The sequence below is a fragment of the Hylaeus anthracinus genome, unplaced genomic scaffold (genome assembly GCF_026225885.1).
Source record: "Hylaeus anthracinus isolate JK02 unplaced genomic scaffold, UHH_iyHylAnth1.0_haploid 11997, whole genome shotgun sequence".
NCBI lineage: Eukaryota > Metazoa > Arthropoda > Insecta > Hymenoptera > Colletidae > Hylaeus > Hylaeus anthracinus.
In genome coordinates, this window is record NW_026534344.1 from 15,965,045 (window position 1) to 15,979,280 (window position 14,236).

Here is a 14,236-nt window from a genome sequence, read left to right on the forward strand (position 1 = left end):
TGGAGAGCGCGGGGCCTCTGTACCGACCGGTTAGATGGCAATGATCGCGAACCCTCGTATCGTTTTCTCCAAACGGTTTTTCGCATATGTGACAATGCGTCGCGTTGCGAAATGCCTCCTGCTGTTCGCTCGTTAAATCATCCATTTGTTTGTTATTTGATAAAATTGATTTCAGAAAATGTGCCAAATTCTTTCATTCTTCGACGAACCAGGAAACACAACTCGCATCACGACGACATTGCTACACCGACAAGGACGAATCGTACGCACATTGAACATAATATGCAATACTAAATACTTTATGATGGTGGTATGTAGATCTTGGTGCTTCTCGATCACTTTTCTTCAGAAAACCTGCACTCGAGGTCGGCGTACACCACAAATGGAAGTCGCTCTTTCCGGATGTAGTTGTCGAAGCTGAGCCACTTGCTTTCATCATCTGGTAATAGGATTGCGCATTCGTTCATCTTCTCGCAATCTACGGTGTGAGTTTCCAGTTTCTTACTCGAACTGAAGTAGTGCAAGCATCTGCAATAAAAAGACATAAATTTTTTTTCAAACATAACATATTTAAGAAAGAAAAAAGAATTATTATATACATACCTATCGCAAATTATTATTATGTTATTATTATTATAAATTATTATGTACATATCTATTTTCTGCGTTTATGTTTACTCAATTGTGAGCTCACGAGGCGGGACAAGTTTTTGATCCACGCGAAATGTCCCACGCCGTTTGCTCCTTCTAAATACAGCAAATTGACATGTCTCTCCATCTTCCGTGTGGCGAGCCGTATCGGTAAAACCTTCTTTTCTTCAGTGGTGTAGACGTTGATGGAGATGCTGTTGGCGTGTTCAAACTTTTTAATTTGGTTCAATGTTATTAGAAATTCGATATCCTGGATATTCAATACCGTTGAATAATGAGGATATACAGATGCCCGACATGCGTTCCTTTCGGCTAGATGCAAAGCGGCCACTACTGACCACCGAAACATGCATTGTCGTTCGAGCATACGTTGATTACAGCTCCCTTTAGTTGTATTTCTCGCGGTAATTGTATGGTACATCCAGCATGCAGCGGCATATATTTATTCACGTTAACAATTAAATTGAGTATACGCGATAGCGCCCATCCGCTATCCCGTTCTTGAAATTCTTCCAGCGATGCTAGGGTGGGTTCGACGACGCGTTGCTCGTACCACTCTTCGAGATTGATCTCGCCAAAGATTTCACAATTCTTCGCGCTGATAGTCTTGTTCGAGCGTTTATTACTACAAACTCTCCATTAAACGCGGTATTCACTTTTAGTGTCTTATGTTTCACCAATACACCCCGTATATGCTCGAGCACAACGTCTCTCGCATCCTGAAAAAAGTTACGCGGTTCGATGTAGTGCGAATTTGAAACAGCGCTGGTTAATACGCGGCTCTCGAACGCAGTGTCTATTTCACGCCACAAGAGTCCAGTGCTTGAATGACCGGCACCTTCGTACACGCAACGTCTGCGCAACGAATACTTTAGACTATAAAAGACGCGCAATACGAGCGATCAACGATTGTTGAACGCCGATCGATAATCGAGGGCGTTTTGCTCAACTACGTTCTTCCAACGACTTGGGGCACTCGTTGCATTGTTCTTCCCATGCGAGGTATTCTTCTTGCGAAGTCAATCGATCGGCCTGGTCCCACAATCGACTTTCCATTTCCAAGAGTTCTTCCATGGTTGCACTCACTTCTTCGCTGGGGGGGGGGGGGGCGGCGTTACAGAACGGTTTGAATACAGTTCAATCTGCAGCACAATTTTTATAGTCTAGGTCACGTGATTTGGCCACATGATATGTCCCTACTATGATGTTACTGCCTGCTGATTTTTGTAATCCCCTCATATTCCGTATCGCTGTTTTCGTATGTTTTCCTCAGAACGTATATATATTTTTGGGAATCACACCACTGACGTGTCAATTCATTAAAATGACTCCGCGATGATGAGGGTCTTATTATGTATAAAAAAAAATTAGATCACGCGCTACGCAAAGGTGTGTATGCTAAAAATAAATGTGGATAAGAATGTGAAATGTGTGTAGGAGGGGAGATTTGCTGTTTCAGCATTTTTTTTGTCCATCTGACAAAGAGTGGCGGGGTGTTATATAAAAATGTCTAAACGCATTTTTTAAATCATTGTTCGCAACATCGTTCTATCGCCTCGTATTGAAACATCAGCGATGTGGTCCAATGCTGAAATCGGTCGAGCAACGCGAGAGATCTTCCGAACAAGGAGTTCAACCAACCATTAACAAAGAAATCGCGCACACAGTAAGTTCTTTAACAATATATTGCAAAATATGCAGTCTAAATTCAATATCCTATATAATTTTTTGTTTCTCTTGTCAGTGATAGCGATAATGTTCATTCGGAATGTAGAGTAACACGCGTGGTGTATATACTGGGGAGGAAATATCCTCTGACGGATACATTCTACAAGTATCTCGACATCGAGGTTCGAATCGGTGGTTCCTGTGATGTAGAGCTGGCTATAGAAGACTCTCGTGGAAACGAAATTAAATTTTCTATGGATACGTGGAAAGATCTACTACGAAAGAGGCATAACTACTGAGCTACTCCACCCCCCCCCCCCCCCAAGGGTGCCGATGAGACGTACGGCGTGAGTGTTGGCGTTTCCTACGTCAGGCGATTCCAGGGAACGCATTGAACCCAAATTCGGAACTCTCGTCCAAAAATTGTGGATTTTAGAGGGGTTGGGGGTTGTGAGGTGTGGGTTTGTCCGAGACGGATTTCAGTGGTGTATTCTGTCGAGGGCATCAAGGAGAGTCGCCCTAGAGGTTTTTTTGATTTTTACCAACCCTTTCTGTCACTCTTGACTCCTTCAGAAGTTCCGTTTTCCTGCACATCTGCTTTACGGGGATGAATTAACCCGTTCGCATCAACCCTCGCCAATGCAACTTTACACACACCCAGAGGACACTTCAAAACTACTCCTGACGAAGTTTCACGAAAATCGGTTGAAAACTCCCATATTTATGACGTTTTGAAGAAGTGTCCCCAGTTTTCTGATGGCGAGTGTAGAATTCATCGTGGGTGAGCAAAATAAGTACATGTGTGGCATGGCTGGAAGCGAGTACGTTTTGTTTCACGACAACACGCTGAAATTTGAGACCGACTACAAGTATGTTTTGGTTTCCCGTAAAACGGAAGTCATGATAAACCAGCAGGTTCTTAATGTTTGTAAGAGTGTTGACGTTTTAAGACAGTTCCCGCCGAAAATCACATGGATGAATGGTATTCCTGGCCGTAGTAACACAACATATATAGTCAAAAATCACAGCGCGAGTACGTTAACCACTGTCGGCGATTTGGTTCTCACCCGCACTTCTGAAGGTGTGTCGGACATTCGTTCGAAGGTTCGAAAAATTCACCCTAATTTGCCAGACGGTGTTCTTAAACGGGACTACAGGACGGTTGCCTCTGTTTTGGCTAATGGAACGTGTGAAGTGTATGAACGGGTATTTCTGGATGAAGCAATGATGGGTCATGCAGGTGTGGTGGGTTTGGTTGCTGCCCTGACGCGGTGTAAGGAGATAGTTTATTTTGGAGATAAAAACCAAATTCCATATATTGCCCGTGATCATGTGTGCCGTCACTTATATGACAAGATGTCTTCTTTCGCCGCTGTTACGGTAAACCTTAACAAATCGTACCGTTGTCCCATTGATGTCGTGTACGCGCTTCGAAGTAAATATGAGGGTGTATGCACGATGAAAAGTCAATGCGTGTGACTGGGTTTTCGGGTCAACACATCCCGAACGAGGCAAACACTCGTTACCTTTCTCATTTTCAGAATGGTAAGGAGTTTTTGTTACGTGAAGGATTTGGAAAAAGTCCGGGTCTGCCGTATTGACGATACACGGAACGCGTACCGAATCGGGAAATCACGTTGCAACATTAACAGCATTCAATATTACCGCCCTCACCAAAAACTAACTCAAGCAGGAATTACATATTTTTGATATTGGACCGACTACGAAAAGCTCATTTAAGGGGTTCGGAACATTAATAAAATGAAAAAAAAAAAAAGTTTTTTTTCTCATTTTTTTTAATTAAAATTTAAGCGGTTCTGAACAATTCTACGCAAAGAAAATTGAATTTAGAGCACTAGAAGTGGTAAAAATAATTTTTAGAAAAAGAAAATGGAATCTTTTTTCACAAAATGTTTTTTTCTCATAAAAACAATTCGACGATACGAATGTAGTAAAAAGGAATGCAATAAAACTGTAAAAAATATAAAGAAATACAACTGAGAACTTGAGTTGAGTTGAGTATAGATTTTAGCCCATACCGAGCACTCAGTCTCTATGGACCATTGCACTCGGGCCTTTACGGACGGGCGTTAAGGGGTCGAGGGGGAGAGGCCGGTCTCCTGTGCGAAGCGCAGGAGTCCGCCGATTCCCCTCTCTGTCACTTTGAACGTTTCTAGGTGCCTGTCACCTAGGATCGTTTCCCTAGAATCTTCAAGTGCCCTGCACCCAGCAATCACGTGTAGCGGTGTTTCTGCATCTAGGACAGGTGGGATTGTCCCGCAGTCCCAATCTAGCTAGATGCCTTCCAGTGTGCTAGTGCCCCGTGACCAGCCCGACGACAAGCCTGAGTCTATCGCATTCCAGTCTTACCATTGCACTACCCAGTCGACTGAAAGGTTGCTCTAGCATGGCCCTCGTGTGGCTCATTGCCGGTCCATGCCTCCAGAGGTCCAGAAGGCGGCCCTCTGCCCACTGCCTGTTCAGTGTTCTTACATAGCCAGCTGGGACATCCACGGAGCATAAGATCGCACTCTCGGTCCCTCTGGTCCCTTGTCTAGCTAGATCGTGTGCTTTCTCGTTCCCTCGGATGCCGGCGTGCCCCGGCACTCAGGTGAGATTCACCCTATTGTCCCTGGCAAGCTGGGACAACAGGTCTACACAGTTTTTTGCTGTCGCTGAGGTCACAACCTACTTTAGTTAGCGCTCTCAGCGCAACCTCCTTCAATGTCGAGAAAGGCGCACAGGGTGGACTCTTTCTTGCCGAGCGATCCCTCGATGGTCCTGACTAGGTCGTGAAGGGCCGTTTCGGTAGATCTGCCAGTCCGATACGCATGTTCGTGGGTACTCAACGGGTTTAACGTCAGCACTCCATCCCTGATAGATCTGTCAACCAGTCGCTCCAGCGTCTTCAGCATGAAGGATGTCAGGCTGATAGGTCTAAATGCCTTGGCGGTGTTATAGCTGGTCTTCCCCGGTTTCGGTATGAATACAACTCTGACTTCCCTCCAGGCTTTAGGCACGTATTTCAGTGCAATACAGGATCTGTAGATCCTTAGCAGGTGCCTGACTAGCTCCTCCCCGTCCTCCTGCAAGAGGACAGGGAAGATGCCATCAGTCCCTGGACTTTTGAATCTATCGAACGATTCCAGGGCCCACTTGATCCTGTTGACTGTGACCATTTGCCTCGCCATGCCCCAGTCTCTCGTCTCCTGGTTTGTGGGCTCGCTCCATCTTGGCGATATCCCACCGCTAATCCTGGACTCGAGAAAGTTTGTCTCCAGCAGGTGCCCTAGAGTGGACTTCCTGGTGTCAACTGCCGTACCGTCTGGGAGTAAGTAATCCTCCCAGCTCAGTGCGGGGTCCTTGGAGAAAGACCCTTCGGAGCCTGGCAGCCAAGGGTAGGCTGTCCATTTCCCCGCAGAAGCTTCTCGAGGCCCTGGTTCTGGACTCCCTGATGCGCTTCTTATAGGTCCTCTACAAGACCCTATAAGCCGCCCAGTCAGACTCGCCCATAGTTTTCAGGGCCTTATTTAGCAGCTTGCGAGATTTGGAACGGAAGCCGGTTAGCTCTGAGTTCCACCAAGCTACTTTTTTGTCCTGCCTACAACTCTTAGGCGGGCAAGAGACTTCATAGGATTCTATCACTGAAGAGCGTAGAAAATCTACTTCTCTTTCTATAGACTCTATGGTCCCGGGGCGGTCTGTCAGACCCCCTAGCCTCAGACTTAGTTCTTGTTTAAAAGAGCACCAGTCTGTGGCCCTGGGGTTCCTGTACACTGCTACCCTAATTGGGGTTGGCTCTATCGCTAATTTGAAGGATATACGACGGTGGTCCGATAGTGTGTCATCATCGTCCACTCGCCACTCCCTACCCCTGCCCCTAATCCCGAGCCCTTTCTCCCCCTTCCCCTCTCAGGTGCGGGTCCCTTTCGCCTCGAAGAACCGGTTTTTACCGCCACCCTCGAGGATTCGGCCCCCCCCACTGAGGGGGACAAGTTCCGATGAGGCTGGAACGACCTCCATCGGTTCCCCAGTCCCGGTTCCACCTCTCTCCGCCGATTCCGCACCTTTGTGCGAGGGTCCCCCGGTTCCCACCCAAGTCCGGGTACGGGTCTCATAAAAATGAGCCCTTGCCAGCTCGCAGAGGGGGCTGAGCCCCTCCTCCCTCAAGATCTTGAGGGATTCGGCGTTTACGCCGAGCACCATCTGCGTAGCGCTGCCAACTACCTTCGTGTCCTACAGTCTCCATAAGGAGGTCCGTAGGCCAGGGTTGGCATGTCTTAGCCTCCTCAGGATGACCTCGGCGCTCTCCACCATCATGAGGAAGACCACTGTCATCCTGCTGAGGCTTGGGAGTTGCTCCCTCTCCCGAATCTGGAGTGAGGCTCCCTCCCATGGCTTTAGGTCCGGGACAGTCTTCTTTAGCCATCCCTTGGCCTCATCGTCCGAGCAGGTGGTCCACAGGAGCCCCTGCTCGAACTTTACCCCCTCAAAACGAGGGGCCTCCATGAGCCCAAGCTGCACCTGCTTTGCCCTCCCCTCGGTAAGCAACGCCTCGGGGTAGCCGGAGAGCGCCTCAGCCGCTCTCCTGCCCTCCTTCAGCGCCTCGACGTAACCTGTTGGGGCAGGAAACTTTACCTTCTTTTTCAGGGCCTGAGGAGAAGTCTCTTCATCTGGTCTGGGCCTTTTCAAGCCCTGATCCGGCACCTTTCCTGAGTTCCCTGCCACTTCGTCCAAGTTAGCCGCCCCAAAGGCCGACAAACGCTCTGCCAATTTGGCTTTACGCGCCTTCCTCTTAACGGCTCCACTCTTCTTCTTCCATGTGCGTTTGGTGTCAGTGGATTCAGTGGTTCCAGTCAGTGCCGGGCCCTCCGCCTCCACAAACGATTGTGGTGTGGCCATCGACAGAAGTCCGCCCCAACCACACCGGACGTAGTCAAAGGTCCCCCTGTCGGGGTTCCTTCGCGTTGGGGTGTAATAGAAAAAGCATGCGCTTCTATCAAAATCCCACGAGAAGGCAGGAAATATTCTGTCCGTCCCTGCAGAGTCTGCTTGCGAGGGTAAGGCTAAAATACAATGGGGTTTCGCCTGGTGCCCCAAGGGCATCGTTCACGACACCGTCACCCCGGTGCCATCCAGCCCTCGGCACGATAGCTTACACCTTGGCTTGGGGAGTTGTTCCGCGGCGGGGTCTTGGTTCCCCTAGGCCGGGTTTTACGCCGGCCGGGTCCCTTATAGCCCTCACTGACCCTGCCACCTTGGCCTCTCCGACTGATTGTGTGTTGAGATCCGCACCTCGGTACGGGTCTGACTTCGTGTTTCACCGCTATAACTCGGCGCTAATCGCTGCAGTATTTCGTGCTAATCGCGATAAAATCTTAATTCTAAAGTGTTAATAAACACAAGGATCTTTTTTCTATATATAGAAAACTTTTCTACGCGCCAACAAATGTTTCCCTTTACAGATCCGGCTCGAAGGACCATTTGTTGGCGCGTAGAATTTTTAATATTCTAGGCCTGACGCCGTTTACTTTCTGAATCAAGGAAAGGAGTTAATTAAACAAATTATAGTCTTTAATTTTAACGATAACAGTTACTTAACCGAAGTTTATTAGCACTATACTTAGTTTCACTAATCTATTTATGTACAGTTTTTACATGAATTAATATTATTATAGAAAAACGACCCTTGTGTTTATTAACAGTTTAGAATTAAGATTTTATCGTGATTAGCGCGAAATACTGCAGCGATTAGCGCCGAGTTATAGCGGTGAAACACGTGCTTAGGGGAATTCGTCGCGCACTTGTACTTTTGACCGACTTGTTTTCGCACTGAGTTCGGAGAGAGAGCCTCGTTGCTGTGTCGCGGTTTTTATGGACTCTCACGCGATCGCAGAGCCGGAAAAAAGGTAGCTGTTTTATGCTAATTCAAATTGACGCGCCCAATTCGAAACATGTGTCGTCTAACTTTTTTCTGAGAAAAAAAAATGTTGTGATAAAAATTCCATTTTTTGTATCTAAAAATTATTTTTACCACTTGTAGTGCTCCAAATTCAATTTTCTTTGCGTAGAATTGTTCAGAATCGCTAAAATTTTAATTAAAAAAAAAATGAAATAAAAAAAGTTATTTTTCTTTTTCATTTTTTGATGTTCCAAGCCCCTTAACATAATTTAATATAAAGGAAATGAAAATTTAATATATTATTTAATATAATTTAATATAAATAAAATAGAAATTATTTCATACTTTTAAGCAATTATATCTAGAACTGGTGAATATTCATATCTATTAACTAGAAATTATTTCATAATTTATTAGTGCAATTTTAATATTTTTTCGAAGACAGTTATATTTTTTCTTCCAAAAATTATTTTATAATAATGGAACTCCAGCGGTGATGGGCGTGCTAGCGGGATGTGTATTCGCCAGTTAAAAAATGACCCGGAGTCAAGGTGGCTATTTTCAATGGGTCACTGGATAAAGTAGATCAGTGGGCAAAGTAGGTGCGAATTGAGACATGCCTCATTCTGACACAGTAAAATTACCATTTCCTCAAAGGTCAGTATTTACGTCCTCATGACCTTCAAGTGGTACTTCACCGATTTTACTGCAGCCTCCCGTAGTCCGCCGTGATGAGGTGCAACAGATGGGTTAAATGCCTCGTCGGTTGCTTGGTCGCAGCTGGGCATCGGCGCTTTTGAAATTGGTGCCGTTGTCACTTCGAAGATGCTAGCATCTACCACGTCGGGCTATATAACGTTTGAAAGCTCCAATAAGGGTATAGTCGTTAAATCAGAAGCGGCTTCAAAATGCACAGACTTTGTACTGATTGTGAGACACACGACGGCGGCAATGTAGCCCCTGTGCGATTTATACTCTCGCCCTGTGGTAGCTCGTAAAAGAATCGATCCGACGTAATCCACTCCGCTGTTCAGGAAGGGTAGGCTGTCCATAAGATGATTGCTGGTCGTTTCCTTGAACCGCAAAGAGGCTTGTCCCTTCGGACGGAGGTAAGTAGTCTGGCGAGCAAAAGCGCTCCGCATAGCCTCAATCTGGATATGCTCAATACTTTAATTCATGCTACTTTCGTCTTTGCTAGTAATAGGTGTGTTTTGGCTGATCCGTCAGGGTGACGAACGGCTAAATAAACAGCAGCTGCGAAAGTTCACTCCCAGGCATTGACGAGAAACGCTAACAGTGACTCATCCCATTCAACTCTGGTCAGTCACAGATCCTGGATGAAGATCTCCAAACGGGCGAAGAGTCGTTATAATTACTTTTTAATTACTTTTAGGTATTTTTAACTACATACTTTAGATTTTGGATACCTTTTAATTACTTTCTAAGTAGTTATAAGTAATTATTAAGGAGTAGTTAAATCACTCAGTAATTAAGAATAAGGTATTGCATAATTACTAAAAGCAAAGAAATCAAGAATTATTTGAAGAACTATTCTCTGATTCAGAAGTAATTATTACAAATTGTAGTGGATGCAAAAGTAATCATTACTTTACAGCTCTGATTGTTGGGTAGGGATCGTGTTTATAACGAGAAATCGAAAATGATCAACTCTTGGCGTGGTGTTATCAATAATATCTTTATTTCCCCCGGAGGGTCGTCTTCTTCCATGTACAGAGTGTATAAAAATTATTGGTCACCATTTTCAGGGGTTATTGTAACCATCTGGAGCGATGGTCATTTGCAAAAAAAACCGTCCGCAAAATCCATTATGACTTCGAAATTTAAGGTCAAAATTTTTTTTAATTTTAAAAAGTTCGAGAAATTTAAAAATTTTTTAAAAACTAGAGGAGTAGGTAAAAAGCTTAAAAGGAGCTACATGCTGGAAACGAACCGTTTTCGCGTAAAAAATTGTTAAAGTTTTCCAAATTCTCGATAGCGCGGAGCAACTCAACAGGGACCCTATTCTCCTATTCGTATACACATGCGCGATGGTAAAGTGCGACCGCACCACACAAACGTAATACACAGCGCACGTGATCCCATTTTACACCCGGTAAGCGGGTTTGTATTTCCGATACTCTATTGGCGACAAATGTCTTCCAATAAAAAGGATGTTGCTGAATCCAGGCGAGGAACATCTCGGTGTCAGACCAACAGTGAATTGGAGAGTGATCAATGCCTAACGCATTATGTACATATTTTAACAAATGTGAGAGCAATACCCGCCGCACACAGCTCCAGGCTAGGAATGAGTCGGAAAAGTAAGAACACATCATTTGATATGCGACAACTAGTAATTTTTCATCGTGAGAAGGGGAAATCGATTCTCAAAATTACAGATTAATCAAATATTAACAATGAAGATAGAATTGAATCTTCCCTCAAAGTGGACCCAGACCGATCCTCAATACACGTGATAAACGCTCCATTATTAGGAGAATCAAATGTGATTCTCGGATAAGTGCTCCAAAGTTAGCAGCTGGATTAAATAATGATCGTGGAATATCAGTGCATCCAGAAAACATAAGAAGAGTATTACGATCAGAGAGCTATAATGGAAAAAGTAGCTCAAAAAAGACCGTATATTAACATGAAGAACAGGATGAAAGGACTGAATTTTGCAAGAAACTATATTTCAAAGGGAAGTCAGTAGTGGGAAGACGTAATTTTCGCGGACGAGTAAAAATGTAATATTTATGGAAGCGATGGAAAAATTAGGGTATGCCGGAAATCGAGAGAAGAATTAAATCCGAGACATTTGCAGCCGACTGTGAAACACGGTGGTGGGTCTGTGATGGTGTGGGGATGCATTTCGGCCCATGGAGTAGGCGAATTAGTTTTTATCGACGACATCCTTGATAAGAATAGGTATCTGGACATTTTGCAAAACAATTTTAAAAAAAGTGCTGAGAACATGGGACTTCAAAGTGGAATAAAATTTTATCAGGATAACGATCCAAAGCACAAATTGCATATTGTGCAAGAATTCTTACTATACACTTGCAAGAACGTCCTCCACCTACCACCGCAATCGCCAGATTTGAATCCCATTGAAAATTTATGGGATGAATTAGATCGCCGAATTCGAATAACTCTCATAAACACAAATGACGAACTAAAAAGACGTCTGCCAGATGAATGGCTACGTATTGGCCGAGATTATTTAAAAAGAATAATTTGTAATATGCCAACGCGATTGCGGCACGTCATAAAGCATATGGGATATCCAACTAAACATTATAACGGTCGAGATTGTCGGCGGGGTCATTTGCCGGTTCGCGGCAGGACTTGAGACGCCGAATACGCAGGCAGAGCGCCTTGCTAGGCAGCGGTTAAAAAACGCGACGATTCAAAGGTAGGCTCGCAAGAGTGGCTACTCCAGGGTTCACTGTGCAGAGTTTGGGTGGTCAGCGTTGTCGGCTGTGCCACACTCGTGCGTAGGTTTTGCCTACAGAGTTCCCCTTATCGGGCCGGAGACTGCTAGTTCTGCCGAGTAGGGTAAAGAGTGAGTTTTGTCCGCTGTGCTCTTCGCGACTACTTGGTTCACTAGCCTTGGTCTGTCTTACTCTCAAACTGCCTTGACTGCAAAAACGTTGCCCTTTTTGGAGACGAGCGCAAATCATGGAGAGTACAAGTTTTATGGTTCTTCGGCGCTATCTGACAAGACACTCTGCATTGCGTCTAGCTTAAGCGTACGCACGGAGTTTTTCCACCCCCAGGGTTGACGTCGTTACGTGTTCCGTGCAGGGGCGACGCGTTAGAAATTTTTAAAAACAAGATTTATGTATAATGTTATAAACTTAGTTTTGATAGTGTCCGAATATTTTCGTGACATGAAAATGAGTGTACTTCTAATTTTTCTCTTATTATTTATGTAATCGTTTAGGTTTTGGTTAACAACACACTGCATAGTAACATATGCGAAAGCTCTTTTCGTTCTTAATGCATACATTTCTGAAATACTCACTATAATAATCAGAACTATAGTGGTGTCCGAATATTTTCGTGACCAACTGTACATGAGTTCTATGCCGTTTAACAAATAGAGGGTGATTATTTAGAAGTATGGCTTCCTCGCCAATTTCGATGATCTTGAAATATGTTGTCAAGGTCATCATTCTGAACAACTTTTCTCTATATATGTTACCGCCGCTCGACCTTAGTTTCCGAGATATTTGCATATAAAGATCATACATTTACATATACGAACACACTATATAAAGCATACAAAAACATACTATAACGGTTTACATTTGTTCTGAGACTTTGATCATGCACGATCTTTATGCGTACAGTAAAAAAAATGGGGGTCCGGGGGCTTGCCCCCGGTCGGGGGTTTGAGGGTAAAGCCCCCAATAAGGACTACTGCAGCGCACTACGCAGTTGTGTACACGGTTAGCCTGAGGGGTGTTTATAGTTTCGCGGGGGATCGAGAGGATCCAGCCCCCCGCTTGGTCGGGAGTCTGGGGGACTGCGCCTCCCAGAATGCGTATTTGTGAGACATATGTTATATAAATTTTGTAAATGTTTTTTCAGCTGCCACCTTCCCCCTAATGAGGGGGGAATTTATTATCTAGCGATATGGTTTTCTACCCCACTTCTCGCTGGACTCGCAGTTTCAATTGGCCCGGGCCTTTCTTCCTGGGGTTGTCAGCTACTCGCGGGGGTGGTCCTTCATTGAGCGGCGTCATTCTACCTATTCGTCGGGAATGCCGAAGCGGAGTGTGCCGTCGGGCAATCCCCATCCGTCGGGACCTGCAGTACCAGCTTGCATAATCTCCTCTTTACACCGTGTCACGTACACCCCCTAACAAGTTACCCTTGGTCCGCAATGTGGGACCCGGATCCACCCTTTCGTGACCGAAAGGGACCGTTTTCCACTTTTTCTTTACGTGGGGGAAATGCTTTATGCATACCCTGTCCTCCCTGGGGAAGGGATGAGGTTATGTGGGACTTGCCGGCGGATCGGCGCCCTTACAGGACGGTATCCGCATGCGTACCCACTAAAAACCCCACGGTGACCTCCCTGAGCTAATAGGAGGGTGGCCGGGATCTCATAAGCGAATGCAACCGACCACCTCCCAACCCATAGCAACAAAGGCCCCATCCCAGGGGGGAGAAAAGCTCCCCCCTATGAACTCCTATGTTAGTAGGACATCGCACGGGTCACCCATATGATGCCCCCCCTACCAAGGACCGCTCGGCTGGAGAGCGCAAGCCCCAGCTTGCACCGCCCGCGGTCACCGGAGGCTACCTCCACTGCTCAGACCGAGTGTCTCCAACATGGGTAACAAACCCGGATCCGGCCGACGGAGGAAGTCTCTGCGCGCGGAAAGGAGGGATTGGCGGGAGTTCCAGCTCCCAAACCAACCCCTTCCCCTACCCGCCCTCCATGGACGCCCAAAAAAAAAAAAAAATTGGGTAGTGGGGTTCCCTGCCTCATTGCCACGACTGGCCCGCCCTGACGAGGGAGAACATCTGCTCTCCCCTCTATGTCCATTCCCTCTGCCTTTGATTTCTGGCAGAGAGAAGGTCGCCTCCCTGTCCCTCTCCGCGACTTCCTTCTGCGTCATAACTTCCTCGCAGAAGGAGGCTAACGCCTGACAGGACCTGTCGTCGGCAACCATATGGTCGACCACGGCCACCAACGAGAAATCCATCCCAATAATACCTCTTAGAACACGACGCGGCGCCGACCACGCGGAACATTCTTCCAGCGTATGCCGCGCCGTGTCCTGAGCCTCCCCGCAGTGGTGACACTGCGTCGTCGGTTCTCTCCCTATGCGACCCAAGTACTTCCCGAAACATCCATGCCCGGAGAGCACCTGAGTCACATGGTAGGTGAGCCAAACTCGCCCCCTGCACCATTCTCCCAGAATGGGCAGGAGGGTCCGGACTATTGGACGGCCCGAATTTTCGGCAGCTAGTTCCTGCTGCCATCGGGCCATCACGTCC